The 7,648-nt window shown below is 32.9% G+C and overlaps 1 non-coding gene across 1 annotated transcript; it reads left to right on the top strand.

Annotated features, from left to right (window-relative positions):
• Nucleotides 1-1,198: 1,198 nt before the first annotated feature.
• TRNAM-CAU (transfer RNA methionine (anticodon CAU)) lies at nt 1,199-1,284 on the top strand. Its single transcript is given in 2 exon segments — nt 1,199-1,236; nt 1,249-1,284. It is a non-coding gene; the product is annotated as a tRNA-Met (tRNA).
• Nucleotides 1,285-7,648: the final 6,364 nt, after the last annotated feature.

Here is a 7,648-nt window from a genome sequence, read left to right as displayed (position 1 = left end):
ATGCGCAAAAAAAAAAAAAGACCCTTTAGTTGTGTATGCACAAAAAAAAAGATGCAAGGCGGTTTTTGACTATCGCTAAAAACTGTATATGCGCAAAAGAAAATTGTGCCACTGATCACACACGACCAATGGCACAAAATGGTTCTATTTTGCATCGGTTTGATGATACAGTTTATTATATATATATATATATATATATATATATATATATATATATATATATATATATATATATATATATATATATATATATATATATATATTCTTAAAGTTTTTTCAAGAAAATCAGCTTTTTGAAAATATCACATGATTTTTTTTATGAAAGAAAAGCTTGGGTTCCCACCAGTTATTATTTAACGTACCACTGGGTTTTGAACCTGCAACATCCCACCACAACAAGATTTGTGACTATATATGGTTTGAATCAACGGCGTTGACCATCAACGAAAGAAAAAAAAATCATAATGAAGCACCCTGGCTGAATAGTTTATACTATACATGGTGACGAAGGTAGATCCAAGGTGACATAAATTTAAAGTCGAATATGATTTTGTTTTTCTTGGTTTGGGAAAATTCTGATAAAAATAAATAAGAAAATAAAATAAAACAGTTGATGAGAATGCCATGGTTAAAAAAATGATGGAATACGTGAGTTTTTAAAACATAACATGTTTTTTATCCAAAAAAAATTGATAAAATGATAAAGTGCTCCCGGAGCACCTATTCCCACCTAATAAAATTTTCAAAATTTTTAAAAAAAATCGCATTTTTTGTTGATCGGACACTACAGATATGATCTACAATTCTTATTTAGTGAAAAACAAGTTTTGGATCATGTGATTATAAAATAAATGCAGGTTTTTTATGATCTTCAAAAACCAACTGATCACATTGTACCAAAATTTCATGGCTTACAAAATCTTATTTTTATGTCCAAAAAACATGATTCCTGCCGATCAAATAAACTATACTTACATCTACAACTATGATTTCTAGTAGGTGAGAGTGGCCCTCCCAGAGAATTGTAGCATTACTCTATTAGGATATATTCAACATTTAAAACTCGTGACGGAAATAGCGCGTTTCAAAAGGGATGTGGTAGCGTGTTTTGGAATTCTTACGGAAAGGCTGGATGATATTAAGGCCACTATGACTCAAATGGCTAAATAAAATTTAAGTTTTGATTATTTCATCAAAAGGGGTGGTGGCGCAGTTGGCTAGCGCGTAGGTCTCATAGCTTTAAGAGTGATCCTGAGGTCGAGAGTTCGAGCCTCTCTCACCCCAATTACCTTTTCTTTTTCAAAAGGTTACCCCTAATTGTTTTGATTTTGAGCCAACCACGTTCATGGATCGAGTTGGACCAAACAGGCTTTTGGTCATACCAAACAATTTCACTCTTTTTTAAGCCCATTATCGTGTGAGTTGAACCAAACTAGGCCTCCTATATCCTGAGTTTTTAATGCTAAGCTTGGTCCTTGGTCTATGCCTGATGCTAAAAATAAAAAAACATAAGCTCGAAATTACTATTACATATATATATTTATTTTATTATATCATAAATATATTAAATATATGAATATATAAATATTTAGATATATTATATTACTTTATATGTAAGTATATTCTATATAATATATATTGGAACCATGAAAACTGTACATTATATAAAATATAGTTCAACTTTCAAAGTTAAAAAATACATGTTGAAACCACCAAAAGAGGCTAACTAATGTGTGCTTTCATGGAGATTCGAACTAAAGACCTCTCGTTTACAAAACAGGTGCTCTTACCAATTGAGCTATGAAAGCTTGTGCATATGATATAACTTACCTAGGAGCACATTAAAATAGACCTTATCAACAGATGATTTTACCAGATCTAACTTGGCAAACTTCAAACGAGTAGTTTTTCTCTGGAAAAAACCTTACTTTTTTTAAAAAATAGAGAACATAAGAAATATATTTTTAATAAAAAATCCAAGATAGTTTATTTTACATTTTTTAAACTTACTGGAATCTTTTGGAGGGTTTTCCTATTATTTTTAGTTTTTACTTACAGAGAGGTAAGGCATCTAGGAAACAAAGAAAGATAATTGGTTATAATTTCTCTAGTAAAACCATACAAGGATGGCATAGACAACCATCTAAAGGATAAAAAGGAATATTTATGTAAAGGAAAGAAGCATTAAGCTGTATTGAAAGATATTATGGTCCTATTTAGATCCAAGCCCACATAATTCAACTATGCATAGATAAGCATGATTTAACACAAAAATTAGAGCACATTAATAAACACAAACTCATAAACAATATGAAAAATATTTATTGAAGGAAATGCTAACCAACATGCAAGACAACAAAAAAATATCACAAATATTCCACAGTATTTTCAGACAAATGGCACAAAGAGAAACTCATAATAAAGAGTATGCTAGATGAAGTCATACCTCATTTACCGACGAAGAAAAGCGCATTAGAATATTTAGCTTAGCATTGGCTACTTTAATAGATCGACATGTCTGTTCCCCGTATGAGTGTTTGACAACTTCATAATTCAAACACACATTCGGTGCTGTCAATACCTTGAATTAACAACTCACATCATAAGCTTAAAATCTTTTGAGAGAACTAAAACCTTTCAAATAGAAAGAATACTAATAAAAATTAAGACTTGGCAATGCAAAGCTGAAATAGATTTGGGATGTGCTTCAGAGAGCATACAGAACAGTCTGGCCTCCACTTCACTATCTCAAGCCTGTGTGCTCCAAACAAATCTAGATCGTTATAGTCATTGTAAATCGGAAATACCAGCATTTGATCCTTGTTCACTTAAAAAGCTAGTGAAGGAAGCTGGTAATGACATCCAACAAGAACAAATGTTGATGAAAATATCAAAGGACCCAAAGAGACCTCAATGTGAAAAAGAGATCAGTATCTCTAGCAAAAAAGTTTCTATGCAAAGCTACCTAGACTGGCATTTACTTCAACATCCAAAGTTTAATAGGAAAAAGGAAAAAATGAAAAAAATAACACCTAGTAAGTATAAGCTCGAAGTTCCAATATGATTTTGCCTATAAAAGCAGGAAAATATGCACTTTATCAATATTCTTTTATTTGTTAGCAGATAGATGTTTTAATCCCTCTCTGTTATCGGGCACCAACATTGGAGGCCAATATGCATTATGGGCAACAACAATAGAAAAGGGTATTAAAAATAACAATATCATGATATCTTAAAATGTCAGCAAGGGAAAGCACATATACAGGCAGAATGATTTGTCCAACTTCATCCATAATTCTCTAAAAAAAAATTAAAGAAATCTCTCAAAAAACTTCATCCATAATTCAAATACCAAACTTTTTATTTGTAAGTAATGGGTTCATTATCCTTAACATGTGACCCCCACCACATGAGCTTGGTCCATTTTTTGTTTTTCCTTCAGACGTCTAAAATTGGCTGCAATGTCGAAAGACTGTTCGTTGATCTCCACAACAGATATGTTTACCTAAAGGGTACTTGAGAGTTACTTCAAAAGACAAGCCCACTCTTCCAACACCAGCCAAACAAAAAATCTCACAATTACAAAGAAACTTTGGTTCTTGGGACTTGAACTCCAAACCTTGCAAAAGTAATGTAGGCATCACCTAAACATTAAACTAGTCATAAACCAACATTCTTGGAAGTATAGGGGAAGGGTACACTAGTATGCCAAACTACAGCTTTGTATTTTTTATAAGGTTCAACGATGCCCATCTCATCTTTTGGAAAAAAATGCTACATGTTGGTGCATGCATGCACATTATATGCCACCAGTAGATTTAATACAACTTTGAAACCAGCCAGAACCAAGAAATCCGTGTGTACACTATTGATCTACTACAGATTAATTGCATTGTCAAAAACTATTCTTCGACATCCCATTTTCTATAAAAAAAGATGAAGTAAAAAGTAGTAAGAGCAATAGGAAACAGGCAAGAACCATGGGAACTAAAAACATACCACTAGATTTCACATGGGGACTAGTCCAACTAAACAGTTATGTGCAGCTCTCCATTCCTCTCCAACTAAATCTTTGTGTTACTTTGAGACAAGTTCAACATCAACTTTGACTTACAACTTGGTCATCTCCATCTCCATCTCCATCTTCCATTGACTTTTGTTGCCAGCAAAGATATAGCAGAACTCAAAACATCAATATCAATGACAAGCTATTAGTTGAAAGTTTCGAACACCTAAAATCGTGCTTATAAGTAAACAATTTATATGTCTATCAGAAACATGCATGTCTGTATTTTGGATGCACATAAGCACATGTATATGCACATGAGAACTTTATTAATTAACAGAAGCCCCTTTCCATAGTTGGATGTATGTCTCTGTTTTGGATGCACATAAGCACATGTATCTGAACCTATAACAATTTTATCAAGTAAAAGAAGCCCCTTTCAATAGTTGGCTTCATCTATTAGAAACATGCATTTCAATGTCTATATTGCTAGAACATATAACAACATATGTAACTACTTCAAAGCCAAACCGAAACCAAAATCTAGACCTAAACCTAGATCCAAATCCAAGTCTAAGGCCAAAGCTAAAGTCCAAAGTCAAGGTCAAAGGAGGCTAGAACCATCAAATTTGACCTGGTCAAGACCCTAAAACAGTTGGTCAAGGACTCAAGGCTAAGTCATCCCAAGTACCAAAGAGAAAGGTCAAAGGTCAACCAAGATTCTGTCTTGGGTCAAGATAGTGAACCTTTGGATCTTACTTCTAGAAAGTTTATCAAGTTTAACAGGACAGGAAATCCTGAGACTCACGTAACTCTGTTCTTGAATACCTGTTTAGATTGCTTGAAAAATTATTATACCTTAATTTAATAGTTCTCGAGAAGTTTTGAGGGAGAGGCTTTGTCTTGGTTCTCTATCCTGGATGTTCATTAAATATGACAATTCTAGATTCTTATAATATGTTCATTGTAATTCCGATTTAAAATAGATGTCTTGCCAACGATCAATTAGCTTTATGATCTTTGACAAAAGGATGAAGATGTTCAAAACTTTATCAATAGATAGAGAGTTGTATACCATCAGATAAAAGACCCAATACATGAGTCTCATGCACTTACTATCATTTTGAAAAATTTCAATCAACCTCTTAAGGGTTTCTTGACTACTCAAAGGTGTAAAACCTTTGTGGATCTGATTGATACCACTGCTTAGAAGGAAGCAACCTTAAAAGAGGCATGTATGATGGGATTCTAGTAAATACTAGTCTAAAAATGATAGATCTGAAAAGGAAGAATCACTTAAGAGTCGGTTTAGTGTGGTTACTTCTTGAAGAGCAAAGAGAAAGTTTGAGTCTCCTAGACAAAACCAGCTGTAAACTCAAAATCATAGATGACCCAAAGATATAGAGTTCACTAAGATTCAACAACTCAATCTCAAGTCCTAGATATTTTGTTGCAAAATAAGAATTTTAAATTGCTTAAAGTGTCAGGTCCTTCTTAGACGAAAGGAAAGAACCCAACAAAAATTCTCAAATATCAAGCTCTTGACCATGATACTGAAGAGTGAATTCCCCTTAAACACATAATTCATGAACACATTGACAAATGAGAGCTAGTCTTAAAAAATAAAGAAGCGCAGGAGGAATCAAGTTGTATTTAGAATAAAGAAGTTCACATGATTAACAAAGTTGAACAAATATTGAAAAAAATTGTCATAATTTTCAGAGCCTACATTGACTTTGCTAATTAGAAAGGAGCCTCACAGTTGTCTGAAATACCACAGTCAACTTGCACTGAGGACCACCAATGTGAGACTCAAGTCAAGAGGAAAGAAGAGAATGCTTTCGGCCAAGTCACAAAAAAAGCAATTGTGCTTGAGTCAACCCCTAAGGTTGTCATTATAAAGGAGAAAGATAAAGGCCCTGTGAAGGCTCCAAAAGAAGATGATCCTACAAAGGCTCTAGAAAAAGAAGGTTTAGTTATACTTGAGTCAACCCCTGGTACTCCTATTTTAGAGAAAGAAAAGGTGTCAAAGAATCCCATTAAAGAGGAAGAGCTTGAATATGCTGATGCAATGGAAGACTTTAACTCATTCAACACAGCAGATGCAGATGATCACTTTGACTCATCCAATTCGGCAAATACAGATGATCATGCTCAAATGAATTATCCAAATTATGTCATAGAGAATTTAAAAACTAAATTTTTTTATGTCTCTTTGGAGGAAAAAGAAAGTTTTGCTGATGAGATTCATCCGTACAACTCAAAAATTGCCAAAAAAATACAACTTTGTCATTTCTATGCTCATGTTGTTTATCAACCTTTTGATCTTAACTTAAACCATGAGCAATGCCCATGGAATAACCAAGGTAATCATATATTTAGTTCAAACATCTGCCTCTTATGTTTAAAATGGTGGAGTCACCTACAATTTGCACTACACAGAGAAAATCTATGTTGGGTCAAGAGAGTTAAAAGGTCAACATAAATTTTTAATAATATAGAAGATCAACGTCTTTCATTTTACAGAGCTACATTTGAGGCAACAATGAAACAAAAGTCCAAATCTTAATATTTTAAAAGATCAAGGTTGGAAAGGAAGAGAACAAAATCATCATATGGGTCACCATACATTTTAAAAGAAGAATGTCAAGGACCTATCCTCATAACATCTGTAATCTACTACTAGGGCAGATCCAAAGCACACCCTATTCTTGGTGTCACGTCAAAGAGTCACATGACCTAAAACTGTACTATTTGGATCGAGTTTGCTTTCATCCTCTTATAATCCAAAGTCATGCATTCATCATTCTCACATCTTTGAATAATGTAAGCAATTTATTCTAATTGCCTTTTGTAAATAGTTATTTAAAAATTCAAAAAAACAAAAAACCTTAAATCTAAAAAAGTAAAAATTTTTGAAGATCCAAAAAAATTAAAATAAAAAAAATTTACCCATTTTGTAACAAGTTTTTGGCATTTGAATGAATTTTGCGAAGAAGTCATTGCATTTATGAGAAATTCACATGCACTTTATGGCACTCCAGTGGTCAGTTTCTTTTCTATTGTTTTGAAGAGGAAACTTGAAAGTACAACCATTTATGAGATAAAAGCATAAAATAAAGAAGCTTGCAGTGAAATAGAAGGGTAAATCTTTTTGTGAAACCTGAATATCAAAGGATGAATCATATATGGGCATGTTAATTCTCATATTCTATGGTTTAAAACTATGATGATCCACTTAGAGAAAAAAACTCTTAAAGTTAAAGGATGACAAGACTGTCTTCTATTTTGTCTTTTCTTCTCATCCCCTCCTTTGGTCGATCATGTGGATTTATCCATCTTATGAAGTACCTTTTGCTCCTAAGTTTAATTTTTCACATATTTGAAAATGATTAAATTGGTCATATCATTGTACAAAGTAAAACCTACCAATTTAAGCCTTATCCTCAAGTATTTTTTATTTTATAAAGAGGAGCATCAAGAAAAAAAAGTTCTCACAAAAAAGGTTAAAAAGGGACAAAATACAAAAAAAAGTAAGAAAATTCCAAAAAAAAGAAAGGAGTCATGTCATCCCCCAGGCTTGGTGGTTTCCCTTAAAGTTATCACCCAGTCTTAGGTCTCAGTGGTTGTGACAATGAAAAA

The sequence above is a fragment of the Nuphar pumila genome, chromosome 17 (genome assembly GCF_984573655.1).
Source record: "Nuphar pumila chromosome 17, dmNupPumi1.hap1.1, whole genome shotgun sequence".
Lineage (NCBI taxonomy): Eukaryota > Viridiplantae > Streptophyta > Magnoliopsida > Nymphaeales > Nymphaeaceae > Nuphar > Nuphar pumila.
The sequence above is the reverse complement of the archived record's forward strand: the minus strand, read 5'-3'. Positions and strand labels throughout refer to the sequence as shown.